General features: G+C 55.9%; 1 pseudogene; it reads right to left on the minus strand.

Annotated features, from left to right (window-relative positions):
* Positions 1 to 863: 863 nt before the first annotated feature.
* The window catches only part of LOC105711999 (uncharacterized), a 185,065-nt pseudogene continuing 166,495 nt past the window's right edge, over positions 864 to 19,433 (minus strand).

The raw sequence follows: 19,433 nt of genomic DNA on the forward strand, positions 1-19,433 counted from the left end.
GCAGCTGGACTTGGGAGCGGTGCCCTAGGGTACAGTGTCACTTCAGCCGCTCAACTGGAAGACAAGCTCTGTGTGGCCATTGAAGTGTCAGCCACCTCCCTGGCCTCCCTCCAGTGACAAATCACATCACTGGCCCAAGTTCCTACAAGCTCGTATGCAAGAAATTGGATGAGTAGCTGTTGACCAAATGCTGCTTCATCCCTATGTCCGATTCTCAGTTGAGGCACCAGCCAACTTAACTGTCCCCCTCACTCTGCCCCTATTCAGCAGGAAGTAGCCAGAAAGAGCGGCGTCCTATATCATCAAAAGGTCAGAATGTAAGGCCGGTCGCCTCGCCGGCAGCTCAGACACCCCCCTCCCTGGGAGCTCGGACACACCCAACCCCCTCACACAGCCTAGCCCTCCCTTAAAGAACCCCGCCAAAATGCAAACGAAGACTTGTAAGTCTACCCAAAAGCAGTCGAGTCTTGTATCCACCCAATAGCAGTTGAGTCTTGTATCCACCCAATAGCAGTCGAGTCTTGTAAATCTACCTAATAGCTGTCAAGTCTTGTAAATCTATCCAATAGCAGTCAAGTCTTCTAAAACTACCCAATAGCATTCAAACCCTGCCTACCTGCCAATAGCAAGCATGCCTTGCCCACACCCTGCTCTCCCACAACCAATCGAATGCCTCCACTCCCTATAAAACCCCACATTTGAGAGGAGTCCGTGCGACTTCTCCGGCCCCTCCTGCCAGACCACAGAACCTCGCCTGGGAGCTGAATAAATTTGCATCGGATCTTCTCATGCTGGCCTCAGTTTCTTCTTCTTTTTAAACTCGGCAAGAACCCAATAACGCTTACAGTCAGAATGCCAGCTGGCTAGGGCAGCTTACCACACTGTGGAGGAGGGGCCAGGGGCACAAAGCTGCAGGCACATAGGTGGATGTAGGTGGCTGCCAGGGTGCAGGCAGGTTGGAGCTCCTGGGTGCCACAGGGGTCCTGCACACACAGGCTGAGAAATGGTGCAGGGTCCACCTGAAATCAGGGCCACCTAGTCACTGTCCTTACCCTGGAGAGTGGCATGGAGGAGGGGCCTAGGTAAATCAGGGAAAGGGCTCTCTGTGCCCCAGGGGCCAGGCTCACACTCACCACCTAGAAGCAGTTTCCCAAGCTGGAGCAGGGGTCCTAGGAGAAGGCCCGGCAGGCGGGGCTCTGTCCTTGGCATGCCTGCTGAGTCTTCTCGGTGGCCCTGCAGTCATCATCCACCTGGTGGAACAGACACAAGACTCAGGCCTCTAGCTGGACCATGTGGCTCCCCCACATACATCAGCCTCAGCAGAAGACTCCCCCAAACCCTGAAGCTGCAAAGTCCTCTGCAGAGCCAGCAGGCTACCTGCCTTTCATGGGACTCTGTGGCAAGCAGCCCTGAAGAGCTTCAGCCGGAGGGTGGGCAGGTACACCTGCTCACCTGCCAGGCCAGGCTGAGCTCCTCCAGGCTGTGGGCCACAAAGCCACCCAGCAACATCAGCTCATTGCCTGCTTCATTGTCGTTGGTGCCCAGAAGGCCGGTGGATATGCCTGTGGGGAGGAGGGAAGCTGAGGAGGTCCTGAGAGCCCGTGATCCTCCCACAGGGGAGCTGTGTGTGAGATGAGCCTGAGGCACACTGAGGAGTGGTAGAATCCCGCCACCTCCACCCCAGACTCCCAGAACCCAGGGCCCTGGCTCCAAACCCTCATCAGAGGAGGGAGAGAAAGCACAGGGATGGAGGACAGCGTGTGTCCCCCAGTCCCCTCCCCACATCCTCAGCTCAAGTGGCTGGAATCCAGGCCCTTCCTTTGTGTTCCTTGGCAGAGGGAGCACAGAAGGCCCAACTCCACCCTGGAGCCACGTATCCTGGGAACGGGGGTGGTAAGCCCTGAGCCTCAGCGATCATCTGGACACAAGGTCAGTAACGTGCTGCAATGCTAGAGACAAGGCCAGCAGAGGCTCTGCATCCACAGTTGCCACCTACAGCCCGGGGACCTGTTGCACTGGAAGCTGAGAATGGTGCATCCCGAAGAGGCTCTTGGCGGTTGGGCCAACCCCGCTGGGGCCCAGACTTACTACGGTGCCAGAGGCCCACAGTCAGGCTGCAGTGGCCGGTGGGCACATCACAGGAGACCCCATCCTCACTGGCCAGCTCAATCCTGGGGATGTCCTTCTTGTCATGGCTGGATGCAGCTGGAGGTCTGGACAGATCTTCCCCGGCAGGGAGGAGTTGTACAGCCTGTGGGCCAGAGGGGGTGGGCAGGAGGGCTGACCCACAGCCAGGGGACAAGCTTGAAAGTGCCATCCCCCCAGGTGAGCTGCCACAGGCACAGGTCTAAGGGGAAGCTCAGACCTCTCCTCCTCACCTGCAGGCTGGGGTAGAAGATGAGGGTCATGCAGTTCAGCTCCACGGTCAGGGCCATGAGCCCCAAGTCTGTCCAACTCAGCATCAGGGAGAACGTGTTGTGAACAAAATCTTGGGCCAGGAGGACGCTGCCACACTGGGCACCGAGGTCCCACATCTAGCTGTCGAAGGTCACCATGTGCTGGGTCCCGGCCACCAGGGCATGTTCTGGGGAGAAGCATCCCCAAAGGCAGGGTGAGTGGGGCCAGCTCCACCCACCGCAGTGGGAGCCCAATGCCTGCTGGGAACCCGGATGCCTAGAGCCCCAGATTAGCCTGCCCGAGGCCAGGAGTACCCCTCCCCTAGTGCAGCAGCCAGAGGCCACCCACTAGCTTCAAGATGACATGAGCAGAAGGTCTACAGTCAATTCAGCCCTAACAAGGAATGGAGTCCTGAGACCCGCTACAAAAATGCTGTGCTAAGTAACAAAGCCTGGCTCAGAGGCCACATATTCTATGCTTCCGTTTACATCAAATGTCCAGAACAGGCACAGCCATGGACACAGCAGGCAGATTGGTAGCTGCAGGGTTTCATTTTAGGATGATAAAAACATTTTAAAATCAATTGTGGTGAGGCATGCACAACTCTGTGAATAAACTAGAAGCCACTGAACCGTGCACTTAAAATTCACAGATCGGCTGGGCACGGTGGCACTAAGCCATCCCAGTGCTTTGTGGGGCTGAGGCAGGAGGATCACTTGAATCCAGGAGGTCAATGTTGCAGTAAGCCGAGATCACACCACTGCACTCCAACCATGACAACAGAGTGAGACCTAGTCTCCAAAAAAAAAAAAAGAAAAATCACAGGTCATACAAGTCATCCATTTAATCTCAAGGAAGCTACTGGGGGGAAAAACATTGACTAGTTAAGTGGCTGGCCAATGGCGCCCTCAAACATGACAGCAGTGTCCTGCAGACCTGCCCTCTTCAGGATAGGGAAGAGACAGCCCGTGATGGAGCAGGCCTGACCTGTCTGGCCAGTGCGGCCCCTGAGCTGTGCCTTGAGGGTGCTTGTGCCTGTGGCAGGGAAGCACCATCTATGGTGCACAGCCAGGCACCTGATGACCAGGGCCAGCATCCCGAGGGAGGCACTACCAGCCCTGTGGTCAGCTGTCAGACCTGAGGGGCACAGAGAAGCCCAGGGTCACACACACACAACTTGAAGACCAGGCTGTTTTCTACAACATCAGCGTGCTGCTTAGACATGACTGTACCCACGCTTCTAGGGAGCCATAGACCTCCATGTGAGTCTCACACAGATAAACCACTCCTTGCCAAGCCTGGGTACTGTGGCTCCCCCATGGACGTGAGGGGCTCCCTTTTGCATTAAGAACCATACATGCCCCTTACCCATGTGAGTGAGCCACGTTGTTACCTGCATTTCACAGGAAGCAGAGTCCACAGAGGTTAGCAGATTCACCTGAGCCACACGCAAGCTCCCCAGGAGCCCAGAGCCAGTCATCCCAGCACCTGCAGGTCGCCCCTGACTGGCAAATCTGAACTCAATTAGTGCCCTTCTAGCTGTAACAGGAGGTCTGCCTTCTGCTCCAGCTGAGCCCACAGGGAGGCAGCTGGCCTGAAACCCTAAACTGCCCGCTATACTCTGCTGGGCCAGGCCTTATATTATGGACAAAAGCAGGATGTGCAGCCTCAGCCCTAGTCCCATAGGACCTTGGGAAGTCCAGTAAGCTCTGGGCCTGGCACTTTGATGCCACAAGCCTCTGCAGGCTTCCCTGTGTCCCCACAGTACCTGGCCCTGCTGCTGTGCCCATGGGGCAGAGGGCAGCACAGCCCAGGGAAGGACTCACAGTCCCAGGGACCCTGCAGCAGGTGGTGTCTGAGCCAGTAGAACTCGGCTGGCACGTTGGACCTGGACACCTCTTGGAGCGGCAGCAGCAGCAGCAGCTTCTCCTCTATCAGGCAGCTGGTCACCTGGGCCACATCCAGGGCGTCATCCCCACCAGGCAGCAGTGGCAGCATCACCACCACCGAGTAGTTCCTAGAGGGAACACACAGGACAAGTCAGTGTGCCTGGCTGAGCCTTGCTTCCTTTGACTGCAGAGGGGGAGCTCACAGGTCTGCAGGAAGAGCTCTGCTGTGGAGAGTATGGGGGTGCCTCTCAGGGAGGGGCTGTCCTTGTTTTAGGAAATCCCGTAATGAGATGGAGGACAGAGGCCAGCATGACAGCAGAGGTGAGGGGCGAGGCCGGGATAGAAACAAGCTGCCCCATTTTGAGGACACAGATGTCTGATGTCATGCCTGTTCTGCCCCCTGGGTCTTGGGCAGCATGGGGCCTGTGTGTGGGGATGCCGAGGACCGGAGCTGGAAGGGCTAGGAAATTGTTTTCTTTTGTTTTTTCAGACAGAATCTCATTCTGTTGCCCAGGCTGGAGTATAGTGGTACAATCTCGACTTACTGCAACCTCTGCCTCCTGGGTTTAAGTGATTCTCCTGTCTCAGCCTCTGGAGTAGCTGGAACTACAGGCACTCACTGCCATACCTGGCTATTTTTTGTATTTTTAGTAGAGTCAGGGTTTCACCATGTTGGTCAGGCTGGTCTCAAACTCCCAACCTCAAGTGATCTGCCCACCTCGGCCTCTCAAGGTGCTGGGATTACAGGTGTGAGCCACTATGCCCGACCAACAGGTCTAGAAAATTTCTACAGTTGAGGGGAGGACTGGAACTTTCTCAATATGTAGAGCAGGGGTCAAGCCTGTGAGATCTGCATGATCAGGGAGATCTCAGCCCACATGGGAGTGTAGTGGGAAGAGGAACATTGCTCACTCTGTTGTTGATGGGCCAGTGGAGGGGGTGCAGGGGCAGGTGGCCTCACTTTCTGGGGAGCCTAGAGGCCCTGCAGCTGAAGGCAGGAAGCATCCTCAATGCCCTCCCTGCCAGTTGAATCCATTTTTTGGCACCCCCACCAGATCCCACTTACCAGGTAGGCAAATAACCAGGCAGGTGATTCTTCAACCAAGTCAAAGCTCTGCCCTGGGAGCTCTTCCCTTCCTCAACCTACATTCTGACCACAAGAAGGCAGGAGCAGGAACTTGTTTTATGTGGAGCCCTTTCCCCATGATGTGGGTTTAGTCCCTATTCTACAGCTGGGGAAACTGAGGCACACAGAGCCAATGCAGAGGAATCCTAGAGGCACAGCCAGAGTCCAGATGCTCTGTGAGGCCAGCAGCATGGAAGGGGGCTGTCTCCCTGCCTGGAGCCTGGTTCCTGGTGGGCCTTGTGCCTGTGAGGGAAAAGGATACAGGGTCCCCAGGCCCCTGCTCTAGACTGGGTTCCCCACTTCCATCCACCACCCCCGTGTTCTCAACACAGGGACCAAAGGGGCCTTTTGAAGTGAAAGGGTGATCACATCCTTCCTAGGTCAGAGCAGAAACCAGAGCCCTCACCCCACCCCCCAGCCTTAGGACCTCCCAGTCCCTCCCAGTTGCATCCACTCTCCCTTGCTCACATTCTGCTTGAGCCCTGCCAGCTTGATATTCAAACAGACCAGGCACGGTGGCTCATGCCCATAATCCCAGCACTTTGGAAGGCTGAGTCTCTGGTGCCCAGGAGTCTGAGACCAACCTGACTAATATGGTGAAACCCCATCTTTACTAAAAATACAAAAATTATCCAGGTATGGTGGTGCGTGCCTGTAATCCCAGCTACTTGGGAGGCTGAGGCAGGAGAATCACTTGAATTTGAGGGGCAGAGGTTGCAGTGAGCTGAGATCATACCACAGCACTCCAGCCTGGGTGACAGAGAACGAGACACCATCTCAGCAACAGGCCAGGCACATCCCTCTCCCAGGCCTCTGTGCAGTGGTGCCCCCACCTGGAGCTCTCTTCCCATGCTGGCCCATGGCTATTGCTCAAACTGTACCTTCTCCTCAAAGCCGGCCATGGCCACACCATAGGATCCCCCGCCCACCATCTCACCAATGTTCCTTCTCTAGCATTTGCCACCTAAGGTATGGCTCAGTGGTGGTAAATGATGGGCAGTGGGCCACACCCAGCCCGCAGCTGGCTTCTGCACAGCCTGCAAGAAAGAAGGGCTTTTGTGTGTTTAAAAGATTACAAAACAGGCCAGGTGCGGTGGCTCATGCCTGTAATCCCAACACTTTGGAAGGCCAAGGGGGGTGCATCACCTAAGGTCAGGAGTTTGAGACCAGCCTGGAGTGGCAAAATCCTGTCTCTACTGAAAATGCAAAAAATTAGCCTAGGTGCATGCGGTAGTGCATGCACCTGTAGTCCCAGCTACTCAGAAGGCTGAGGCAGGAGAACTGCTTGAACTCAGGAGGTGGAGGTTGCAATGTGCTGAGACCACGCCATTGCACTCCAGCCTGGGTGACAGAGTGAGGCTCCATCTCAAAAAAAAAAAAAAAAAAAAAAAAATTACAAAACAAAAGCAAGGAAATGTGACAGAGCAGAATGGCCTGCTTAAGAGGTGACTCAGGCTCTCTGCAGGGAGCTATGCACACCTGCTGTAGATGACTTCTTGTGCTTCATGTCTCTCTGAGTAAAACTGAGCTTCCTGAAGGCAGGGGTCAGCCTCGCCCACTGCGCTCCTCTGCAGCTCCTAAAGTCCTGCCTACACTGGGACCATGCTCATGAGGTCTCTATGGAGCAAGGAAGAAACCCCAGCTTCCTAATCTGTGAAATGTGAAGTGAAGAAGCCTCTGTGCAGGGCGGTCAGAGGAGTCAGTGAGTCAGAGCGTGTCAAAGCATTCAGCATTGCGCCTGATACGTGGCAGGAACGCTGGATGCGCCACTCTCAACCCTGTGTTACCTGGCTGTGAGGATATACAGGTCCAGCAGGGGTTTGCAGAGCCTCTTCAGTGCCCATGAGAACGTGGCTTCAGCCCAGGACAGCATCGGGTGGGCAACCTGGAGAGGAAGGGGACAGTGAGAGCTGTCTTGGTCATCCTCAACTGCCAGCCACGCCCCATCCTTTCTCTCACTCACCAGCTCCAGGGCGCCTTTCACGGCCCCCAGGGCCACCCTGATGGGCCTAGGACACCCATTGCCTGGCATCCCAGGCACCCAGGACTGCAGCTGCCACATGGCTTCTCTGCCCGCTCCTGCCACACCTCCTCCAGGGCCCGCAGCATCACCTCCAGGTAGGCGTCCTTCAGTGTGGCCAGGGGCCCTGCAACGGGCAGCCACCACCCACCACGAGGCCTCTGGGCAGCTCAGAGACCCAGCCCAGGTCTCGAGGAGATAGGGCCTGTTTCTGGGATTAAGATGGTGGGGGGAGTGGGGGAAAAGGAATAGAGCAGCAGGCACTGGAGATTGCAGGTGAGTTGTCACAGCAGGCCTGAGCCGCCTCTGCAAGGCCTGCTCATAGGTTGTCTGGGAACTTGGATTGGGGGAGGGTTCCCACCACTCCTCGAAGTGATACGAGGCTCTCTGCACCTGAACTGTTTGCACAAACGTGGTTTATGCTGGACCACTGCTTGCCTCCTAGGAGTCTGACAGTGTAGTCCGCGCCAAGCAGCACCTGCCAATGTGGCAGGCCCCACTAAACACCCTGGGTGACATAGTGCTGGGACAGCCAAGTGCATCCCATGTGAAGGTGCAGGGACTGGGAGAGGACACTGGGTGCTGGCCCTGGTTCCCGCTGGACTCCGCCCCGGCCCCCTTCCCTGCGCTGACACTCCTGCCTTCTCTCACTGTAGGCAATCACAGCCGCGAACAGCACAGTGTGCCGAGTCCTGGAGCACTCTTTCAAATTCACTGCCCTGTGGGTGGCCATGGGACTCTGGCACAGCAGAGAGAATGCGGAGGTGACATTCAACAGCCAGTCAGAGGAACGCCCACACTGGCGCTGGGCAGGGTCTTGGGGGCTCTGTGCTGGGCCGGGCATTAGCCCTGGATGGTGGAGAGGCCAGAAGTTCCTAGTCCTGACAGGAGGGCGGTTGGGGTAGCAGCTGTGAGCGTTTAACAACCACATGGCCACAGACAGCTCATCGTGGAGCCAAAAAGAGACCCTATGGCAGTGAACTTCACAGAAACAAGGCTGTATACTCAAAGCAGGCGGAAGACTGAAGAAACCTAGGCAGCAGGCATAAGAGATATTAGCTTGGAGACTCTGTAAGAATGAGACAGCAGACCACGAAAAAAACGAAGGTTGGGCCAGGCGCAGTGGCTCACACCTGTAATCCAAGCACTTTGGGAGGCTAAGGTGGGCAGATCACAAGGTCAAGAGATCAAGACCATCCTGGCCAACATGGTGAAACCCCATCTCTACTAAAAATAGAAAAATTAGCTGGGCGTGGTGGCACGTGCCTGTAGTCCCAGCTACTTGGGAGGCTGAGACAGGGGAATTGCTTGGACCCGGGAGGCAGAGGTTGCAGTGAGCCAAATTCATGCCATAGCACTCCAGCCTGGGCAACAGAGTGAGACTCCATCTCAAAAAAAAAAACAAAAAAACAAAAAAACAACCCAAGGCTGTAGGTCTGTAAGAAGTAAGGCGGGGATCTCAGCTGGGCTGTAGGCCTGCGGGAAGCAAAGCCACTGTTCTGATTGAAACGGCCATAGGCCAACGTGAGGGCTGAAGGCCCCGGGCTGGGCCTGGATTTTGGTGCAGGGTTGAGCACTTCCTCCCACACTCACATTCCAGCTCATTCCGCAGCTGCTCCAGCCCCACCTGCAGCCGGTCCAGGTAGAGGCAGGTGCTGGGTCAGTGCCTGCCTGGCCTGGCTCTGGCCCCACAAGGTGGCTATGGCCCGATCGCTCACCTTCATGGCCTCCAGCCCTGCCTGGGACAGCTGTAGGAGGAGGCCTGCCACACCATCCAGGGTGCCTGCTGGCTGTACCTGGTCAGGGAAACCAAGGTAGATTTGGGGTGAGGTCCAAGGCAGAGAGAGCCCCAGACCCTCCAGCCCAGGGTGGGATGCCTGGCGAGTAAGGGCTACAAGCCAGGCCAGAGGGAGAGCTCTTCACCCAACCCTTCTCTCCTGTGCTACCCACCAGGTGCTGGAACCTTCTCACAGAGGCACCCAAGCCTTGAAACTTCTCTTCCAGCCAGGCTTGCACCTGGGAGCCAACTGCTGCAATCCTGGACTGTGAGGACGGAGAAGAGGCTGGGACTCCCTCGGGGCCATGTAGGAATGAAATAGACAAAAGGTCTCAGTGCCAGTGGCAGGTGTCGGCCTCACCCTGGGGCCGTCTGCTCTGGTTTCTGGGCACAGATGGACCCCAAGGGCTTGGAGCTCCTGGCACTGTGGCCTCTGCCCAGGGAGAGAATAGTAACCCCTTCCCTGTGTCCCAGCCCAGGCCCTCTCACCTCCACATGGCCCAGCAGGCACCCCTGGAAGCTGTGCACAGCCAGAAGGAGGCTCTTGTTGGCAGTCTGCAGGGTGAGGCATCCCAGGGGCTGGAAAAGCTGCCTGCCATCCTGGAATGGGACCTCTGCCTCCACTGTCTGCCCATGGGCACACGCCACACTCTTCTCTGTCCCCCTGGAGCCAGAAGGGCACCTGCTGGTGCACCCATGATGTTTCCATCTGCCCACTCCTCCTCCACCACTTTCCATAGCTCCCCACTGCCGCAGGCCAAGCCTCAAAGCCCTAGGGCTTGAGAACCTGGAGCTGTACCACCTCAATCAACCTGCTGAGCCACCTGAAGCCCCCTCTTCTGTACCCTTCCCAGCAGCCTCACCTGACATGGCCATCAGTGAGGGATGCCATGCAGACCTGACAGGGTTTCCTGAGCCTGAGACAGGGTCTCACTGTCACCGAGGCAGGAGTGCAGTGGCACCATCACAGCTTGCTCCCAGCAGCTGGGACACAGGAGTGTACCACCCCACCAGGCTTTTATTTAAGTGGAGATGGGGGTCTCACTATGTTGCCCAGGCTGGTCTCGAACTCCTGAGCTCAAGTGACCCTCCTGTCTTGGCCTCCCAAAGTGCTGGGATTACAGGTGTGAGCTGCATCCAGCCCTGACTTCTGAGATCTTCATGTCCAGACCACTCTCCTTTCTTGAGCCAACGGGGCCCATGGCCCAGCGAGCTGAGCTGGGACCCAGCCGCCACTCACCCTCCTCATGGGACACAGAGGCCTGGAGACAGCCTGGGGCCCGGGACACGGACAGTCTCATTTTCTCCTCCCTGTTGTTCACATTTCCCTCCAACTGGACCAGGCTTTGAGAAGCTGAGGTGGAGACGTGGCCCAGTAGGACAACCTGCTGAGCCTTGGAGCCGTGAAGCTGGGAGGGGGAGGGCAGAGGCCTGAGTGGAGCCTGACCCAGGCCCTGCCCCTGGTCTCTGTCCCCTGCCAACCCCAGGCTCAGGAAGGGGCTGGCTGGGGAGGCTGTGGTCGGACCTGCAGGAAACCAAGGGAAGGCACAATACCCACGCCCGATCTCCAGGGCACCGGGTTCCCCACGCCACATCCCTCCTCAAGGCTCCCAGTGCCCCATCACAGAAAGCGCCTATGAAAATACTCAGGCCGGGCGCAGTGGCTCACTCCTGTAATCCCAGCACTTTAGAAGGCCAAGGTGAGCAGATCACTTGAGCCCAGGAGTTTGAGACCAGCCTGGGCAACATGGCAAAACCCTGTCACTACCACAAATACGAAAATGAACCAGTCTCATAACAAATAGATTTAAATTAAAAAAAATTATCCATCTAGGCTGGGCGCGATGGCTCATGCCTGTAATCCCAGCACTCTGGGAGGCTGAGGTGGATGAATCACAAGGTCAGGAGATCAAGACCATCCTGGCTAACATGGTAAAACACTGTCTCTACTGAAAATATGAAAAATTAGCCTGGTGTGGTGGCATGCACCTGTAGTCCCAGCTACTTGGGAGGCTGAGGCAGGAGAATCGCTTGAACCCAGGAGGCAGAGTTTGCAGTCAGCAGAGATTGCGCCACTGCACTCCAGCCCAGGCAACAGCCAGACTCCGTCTCCAAAACAAACAAACAAACAAACAAAAAACCACCTAGGAGCCCACCAACCCAGCAGCAGCTGCCACAGGGTAACAGAGATGACTGCCTCCCAGGCCCCGCCCAGACACTCTGATTTAACAATTGGTTTGAGGGGGGCCCAGGCACTTGTGTTTCTAACATTCCCAGTGCCCTGGTGTTTTGCCAACAGCCCAGGCTTTCCGAGTTTGCATGGGAACCACTGCAAAGGTTTAAGCAAGTTCAAGGAGACGCGGGTAACACCTGGTGTAACACCCAGGCACGGAGCAGTTTACCTCAATCCCTGCAGGCGCCCAGCCTTGGGAGCGTGGGGGGGACCAGGACCAGGACAGGTGAGTCTAGAATGGGGTGGGGGAGAGGCTCAGAGGCCCCAAGAGAACACGAGCCTGGAGGAGGCCCTGCGGGGAAAGGACCTCAGCTACCCTGTATTTTACCCTGTGTTCTGTCTTGTTAGCTCCAGACGCTGCAGCTAAGAAGCTGTGCACCCTTCAGTAAGGGCGGCGCCCTCTCTGGGCCTCAGCTCCAAGGTCTGTAAAACGATACAGAACAATGGTTCACAAAACTTAGCAGGACTTAAGAGTGCGTGTGTGCATGCATGTGTGTCTGTTATGGGTTGACTTTTGTTCCTCAGATACGTTGAAGTCCTAACCCACATACCCGTGAACATCATAGTGTTATTTGGAAATAAGTTTTTGCAAATGTAATCAAGTTAAGATGAGGCCATAGTGGATGAAGGCAGGCCACACACCCAATGAATGCTGTCTCTAGGAGAAGGCCACCACATGGGACAGAGGCAGAGACTGGCATGATGCCACCACAGCCAGGGGTTGCTGGTAGCCACCAGAAGCTAAAGGTGGTACAGAGGATCTTCCCTAGGGCTTTCAGAGGGAGCGCGGTCCTGCTAACAACTTGATTTTGGACTTCTGGCCTCTAGAACTATGAGACCAGACATGTCTGTTGCATTAAGCCTTCCAGTTGGTAACAATTTAATACAGTAGCCCTAGGAATTGAATGCAGGGTGCTTACTACACATGCAGAAGCATGTCAATCTCTGAGGTGATCCAAGTTGGTAGGAGGGTACAGCCCCAGACTCCTGTGGAATTTCACAGAACACAGTGAGATCCTGCCAGGCAGGTGGGGGCAGGGGACGGTCTGCAGACCACATGGAGTTGGCCCTGGATGGCTCCCCGCATATGAGCTCAGCCCCTCAAAAGTGAGGGCCCCGCCTGCCTCTGTGCAGCCTGGGCAAGTGCCTGACCTCCCTGAATCTGTCCTGGGGCCACTGGGTTGTGGGGAGGAACAAACAAGGCTGGGAAAGCCTCTGACCACTCCACAGACCCCAGAATGGAGCGAGTGAGAAGGAGCCAGAACAGCTGTCCCAAATAAATCAGGGACAGAAAAGCAAGAGGAGCAGCCACTTGCTGAGTGTCCACCACAGGCTCATTTCCAGGCCTCTAGTTCGATCGGGCATGGGGCTTACAGATCCAGGAGCAGCCAGGAGCCTGGCTGGGAAATGGGTAAGTGACCGTCAGTCCCAGAGAACAAGAACCTTGGAAGGAGAAGCTCCTTTGAAATGGTGACAGCTGCTGAATTTTCAATCCACAAATGCCATCCTCATCCAGCTCCCAATGCCAGGAAGGGAGGGAATTCCCTTCTCACAAGCACCTGTTATGTGCAGATGTTGTACAAATGTCTGTTTTCTTCCTAATGATTCTGCAAGGGAGAAGGCAGATGCTCCCATTTGACAGAGGGGAAGACTGAGGCTCAGCAAAGGAAAGTCACAAGGTCAAGTCCACCCGGCCAGGGAGATAGACGAGGCGGATGGAAACACTGAGAGAGCACCTGCTATGTCACGTGCCTTGGCTACGCAGGCAGTGGGAACTCATATCCAGACCCCCAAAAACCACCCTGTGAAATACCTGATCCAAGATGAGGAAACATGTTCAGAGAGGTTCCTCGCTGGGATCACCTGGCCAGGTCAGGGCAGAGTAGGCACTGGAGGCCAACTCTGCCCCTTCCTACTTCCCAGGGCTGCTGGGGGACAGGAGGGGGAGGAGATGGGGCCAATAATGGCTAATGACAGCAAATACTCACATAGTGGCTGTTTTCTATCAAGCACTGGTCTAAGTGATTTATGCCTATGAACATATTTAATCTTTGCTATATTAACCCCAGGGAGATAGGGCCAGTGCAATTATTATACCCATTTTAAAGGGGAGGAAACTCAGGTACCAGGAGGCAGCTGGGCTGGGATTCAAACTTGGGCAGCCCAACTGCTGCCTCTTTGTTATAGGAAGGACTGGGTGTTGGGGTGGTGGAGGAGCTGCTTTGTCTCAGCGCCAGGGCCAGTCCTGGGGTTCAGCAGGTGTTCCCCCACCCAGAGTGACTCTCTGGCCCCATCCAGGGTGCTGGCCTGCAGTTCCACAGGTGGCCACTAGATGGCGGGGCTGCCCAGGTAGTGAGGACCTGCTGGCCAGGGAGGAACGGGAGGGAAGTCGGGGCATCTTTCCCAGGGACTGTCAGCCCCTTCCTGGCCACCCACCTCCAGCTCCCCATAGAAGTCAGGCGAATGAGGCCTGCTGTGGTTTCGGAGGGTCAGGCTGAGGTGCAGGCCGTGGTCTGGGGCTGGGGCAAGGCCCAGCTGGCAGTGGGAATGGAGCAGGAGCCCACCCCGGCCCAGGATGTGCTCTCTGGAGACCAAGAGGGCCTGGGATGAGAGAATCTGGGTGTCAGGCAGGTACAGGGGGTGACAGCTTCCTCTCCTCACCATCCCCTGTGCCAGGAATGCAGCAGCAGCTGTCACCTCCCAGCCTCCACGCCTGCCCCTGCCCCAGCTGACCTCTAAGAAATGCAAATCAGGGTTGGGTGTGGTGGCTCACACCTGTGATCCCAGCACTTTGGGAGGCTAAGGCAGGTGGATCACAAGGTCAGGAGTTCAAGACCAGTCTGACCAACATGGTGAAACCCCGTCTCTACTAAAAATACAAAACTTAGCTGGGCACGGTGGTACACGCCTATAATCCCAGCTACTCAGAAGGCTGAGGCAGGAGAATCACTTGAACCCAGGAGGTGGAGGTTCCAGTGAGCTGAGATGGCACCACTGCTCTCCAGTCTGGGCGACGGAGTGAGACTCTTTGTCTCGGAAAAAAAAAAAAAAGCAGATGTTGTCCCCTGCACTTAGAAGAGAAGCCGGCCTCTGGCATGGCCTGTGGCCTGCTTCGTCTTCCCAACCTCACCTCCCTTGCTCCCTCCATAAGGTCTGCCCCATGTTCCTCAAGGCAAAGTCCTGCCTCGGGCCCCTTCCCTCTGTAGGACTCGCCCTCACAAGTGAGGCCCCTTTTCCAACACCCTGCTCCCTCTTCCCTGCTTCCTTCTTGCACAGCATTTACCACGCCCTGACCACAGACCATGCAGCTCTAATTTGTTGTATCTTCCTGGCCCCGCTGGAATGCACCACCCAGGAGGCCGGCACCGGGGCTGTCTCTTTCACTACCCAGCCCCTGCACCTAGAGCACAGCCTGGCATAGGTGAAACACACACTTGTTTTCTGAATGAACAGAGGAATAGATAAGGGGTGGAAAACTATGGTTCAAGGCCGAATCTGGCTCACTGCCCACTCTTGTAAATACTGGAATACAGCCATGTGCATTCACTTACATATCATCTATAGCTGTTTTCACAAGACAGTGGTAGAGTTGGTAGTTGCAACAGAGACTGGATCATTCATAAAGCCTAAAATATTTACTATCTGTTCCTTTACAGAAGAGTATGGGTCCCTGGGATCAATGGATGGATGGATGGGTGGTGGATGCGTAGATATATAATGGATGGTGGGTGAATGGATGGATGGTGGATGGGTTGATGGATGGATGGTGGATGATGGATGGATGGTGGATGATGGATGGATGGGTGGTTGGATAGTGGATGGATGGATGATGGATGGATGGATGGATGGTGGATGTGCTGATGGATGATGGATGGATGGATAGTGGATAGTAGATGAATAGATGGATGGTGGATGGACTGATGGATGGATGGTGGGTGGATAGTAGATGGATGGTGGATGGTAGATGGATGCAAGTGAGGGTGGGAGGGTGGGAGGGCAGAAATAGGGGGATGGATGGAAGATGGGAAGGAGGATGGAAGGATGGGAGAATGAATGGATAGATGAGTGGGTGGGTGAATAGAAGAACCAATCAACCAGCTACCAACCCCAGGAGGGGATAGGGGTTGAGGAAAAGGGGTCCCAATACCTCTCTTCTGAGGCAATCATGACAACAGCAACTCTAACTTCTGTGCCAGACACGAAGGCTAAGCATTCCCGCATCACATCTCTCTTAACTCTCACCATCACCTACATCCTGGAACCTGATGCTGCTTCCATTCCTCAGATGAAACACTGGAGGCTCAGAGAGGAGAGGCGCCCTGCCCAGTCACCCAGCAGGCAAATGGCAGAGCCACCATGCTGGCATCTGGCTGCCTGGCTCACACCCCTGCATTCTGTGGGCACCACCCTCCCTGCTGCCCCCTCACCATGGGTCCCTGGTCTTCCAGCTTCCCCTTTCCCCAGGGCAGACTCACCCTGGGCAGGTCACAGAGCCCCCAGGTGGAAGGAGTGCCGCAGCCAGTGTGCGTAGTCAGTCTGTACTTCTCCCCGGAAGCTCTGCTGGGCGCAAGAGGCCCTGAGGATGTGCTCCAGCGTAGCCTCCATGATGATCTTGTCTGGCTGAGATGGCCGATGCCTCTGGAATGAGAGGGCCCATGTGTCAGGGGCTCATCACATAAGTGAATGCCCATGGCCAGCTGCAGGTGGAGACCCTCACGTAGCAAGAGCACGTGCCAGGAATCCACCGTCAGAGCCCTCATCAGCCACAGCACCCCCTTACACTCTGGGGCAGGATTTTTTTTTTTTTTGAGACAGAGTCTTGCTCTGTAGCCCAGGCGGAGTGTAGTGGCATGATCTCGGCTCACTGCAACCTCACCTCCCAGGTTCAAATGATTCTTCCACCTCAGCCTCCCAGATAGCTGGGACTACATGTGCACATCACCAAGCTGAGCTATATTTTTTGTATTCTTAGTAGAGACAGGGTTTAGCCATGTTGGCCAGGCTGGTCTCAAACTCCTGACTTCAGGTGATTTACCCTGCCTCAGCCTCCCAAAGTTTTGGGATTACAGGCATGAGACACTGCGCCCTGCCCGTGGCAGGATTTCTGCTGTGAGCACTTAGGGGGCCGGGACTAAGCACCCCAGGAACCCAGGTAGGAGGCCCAGAGGAGGAAGGTGGCTTCCAGGGCCAGCTCTCCCTGGTTCTCCATGGCCTGGTTCCTGCCCCAGGCTCTGCAGAACAGTACTTAACTCCATGAGGAGCCCATCAGACAGTGATGCTGGAAGATACCTGGTCCCTGATCTCCCTCTGCCCACTCCTGAGAAGCCCACAAGCACCCCACCTCATTGCTCATGTTTGCAGCATCTCACACTGGAAACACATGCTTTTCTTGTCTTCCAGAGCCCTCACCACATTCCAAGTAGGAAGGGAATATTGTGCCCATTTCACAGATGAGAAAACCAAGGTACACAGCAGAGAAGTGAGTTGCCCAGGATCCGGCAAGCACTGGAACCCAAGACTACACAGTCCCAGAGTGGGGCACTCCTGCAGCAGTGGAGCTGCCTGGGGCTTCCCTGCCCAGATGCTGCTCCCCAGGCCTCACCTCATATGTCAAGTTCTGCCGCATGCACTGCTGGCCCCAGGACAGGTCAAGCTGTTCAGTGAACATGTCTGGGGTCTGTGTTACAGCTCTGCAGGCCTGGAGGGCATCCAGGCCCCAGGTTTCCTGGAGCTGATAGGGAAGAGAATAGGGTACATGACCTGTGGGGGGGGGCAGCCAAGAAGCCTGGAGCAAAGGGGAGCCCCACACTGGGCACAGTGGCCAGGCCGTGCATACCTGCCCCAGGGAGGCGGCCAGGCAGCTGTCCCAGGTGGTGCTGTGTGCCGAGAACCTGTCAGCCCAGGCAAGCTTCAGGGTCACAGGTTGTCCTCTGTTCCAGGTGAGCTGCACCTGCATTGAGATGGGAGGGCAGGGGTGGGGGTAAGGGGGAAATGTGGGGGAGAGGAGAGGCTAACGGCACCCCCACACCCCACGTCTGTTGGGAAATGAGAAGCTAGGGAGGATGGAGAAGCTGGCACCCCCCCACCCCCAATATCCCTGTAGAGGAATTAGGATGGCGGGGGTGGAGAGACTTCCCTGCCCCTCATATCTGGAAGAGCCCAGAGCCATTCCCAGGCTGGAGACTGAAAGCATCTGGATAAAAAACCTGCCTCATCCCAAACACCCAGACTCAGCATTTCCAAAAATAGAAAGCAATCCTGTGCCTCACTGTGGCCTCCAGGGCCAGCAGGATCTGTCCGTGCCCATCTGACCTCATCTCCCTGTCCCCTGCCCCCACCAATCACACTGCCCCTGTCGTATTCCCCCTCCGGCCCTCCCCGAAGCACCAGGCTCCTTCCTGCCACTAGCTCCCCCACCTATCTGCCCAGTCACTCTCAATCTCATTTCCTCTTTCCTTTTTTTTTCTGAGAGGGAGTCTCATATCCTCTTTACTTTTTTTCCAGTCACCCAGACTGGAGTACAGTGGCATGATTTTGGCTCACTGTAACCTCTGCCTCCCAGGCTCAAGCGATTCTCCTGCCTCAGCCTCCTGAGTAGCTGAGATTGCAGGTGTGTACCACCATGCCTGCCTAATTTTTTGTATTTTTAGTAGAGACAGGGTTTTGCCATGTTGGCTAGGCTGGTCTCAAACTCCTGACCTCAAGTGATCCGCCTGCCTCAACCTCCCAAAGTACTGGGATTACAGGCGTGAGCCACTGTGCCTGGCCCCTCTTTAATGCTTTATGATGCTTATCGTGCCTTCTGATTTTTAAAGTCACTCCTTGGCTTGAATTCTGGAGAGCGTCTTTTCCCTGCACCCAGCTGGCCTATTGTCCTCCCTTTCACAGATGGAAAAACCTAAGGCTCAGAGAGGCAATGGGAGACGCCCGAGACCACCCAGCCAGACGTGGCACCCAGCTGCCTCACTCAGTCCCCAAAGCTACCGCTAAACAAGCAACTATAAGTGATGAATTGGAGACGCCTGGACCTGTTTCCCATGTTAAAATGTGAGCTGTCTTCAAACACTGCCTGGCATACAGTAGGTGCTTAATGAGGTATTGATAAAGGAACAACTGAATGAAGGACCCTGGAGATCCCAGGCTTCAGGGAGCTGTGATTCTGGAGAAGTCCTTGTCACTGATGAACACGGTCTCCTTCTCCCACCTGAGGTGCCCAGCTCCCCAGGCTCAGCCATGGTCTAACTCCCGCCCCCGCCAAGGGTGCCCGGGACATCCTCGCTCACCTGCCGGCTCTGCCTGCCACCGCTGCTCTCAGAAAGGCTGCTGACCTCGGCTTGCTGCCAGGAGACGTTGAATGGGTGAGCCAGGGCCAGGCGGGCAGCCAGCTCACTCTTCACCAGCCATAGAGAGGAGACCAGCACCTGCGGAGTGGGACAGACTCAGCCAGGGGCGTTACCTAGACAGGCCGCACCTCTTTCCCACCTGCCCAGACCACCTTCTCCATCAAGGTCGAGGCTGCAAGGGCAGGTGGCTTTGAGCACAAACCCAGCCCTGTGCAAGGCCCTGGGAGAGCTCAGCCCATTTCTCAGAGGAAGACATCGAGGCTTGGAGAGGAGCGGATGGAGCAAACACATGACAGAGATGAAACTGGAGGTCGCCCTCCTCTTCCACTGTCTTCCCCTAGCTCTCTGGCTCTGGGCAGGTCATGATGCCTCTAAGTCCTTCAATTTTGTCATCTGAACATGGGGCTATTAATAACACTGAGCAGATGGGAGGCTGAGGTGTGGGTTGACACACAGCACCTATCACAGGATAAGCATTCAGGGCCTGTCAGCCACTGCCACTGCCGTGCCTGTCAAGGTGTTATGGGGACCCAGGTCTCCTGCTGCCCTTCTAGAAAGACTGTGGAACATGATACAGCCTTGTCAGCTCCAGGTAAGACTCCTTGAGCAGGGGAGGGCCCCAAGGAACCTGCTCAGCCTGCAGGGTGG

Source organism: Aotus nancymaae, unplaced genomic scaffold (genome assembly GCF_030222135.1).
Source record: "Aotus nancymaae isolate 86718 unplaced genomic scaffold, 86718_ANA_hifiasm-v0.15.2.pri h1tg000016l, whole genome shotgun sequence".
Lineage (NCBI taxonomy): Eukaryota > Metazoa > Chordata > Mammalia > Primates > Aotidae > Aotus > Aotus nancymaae.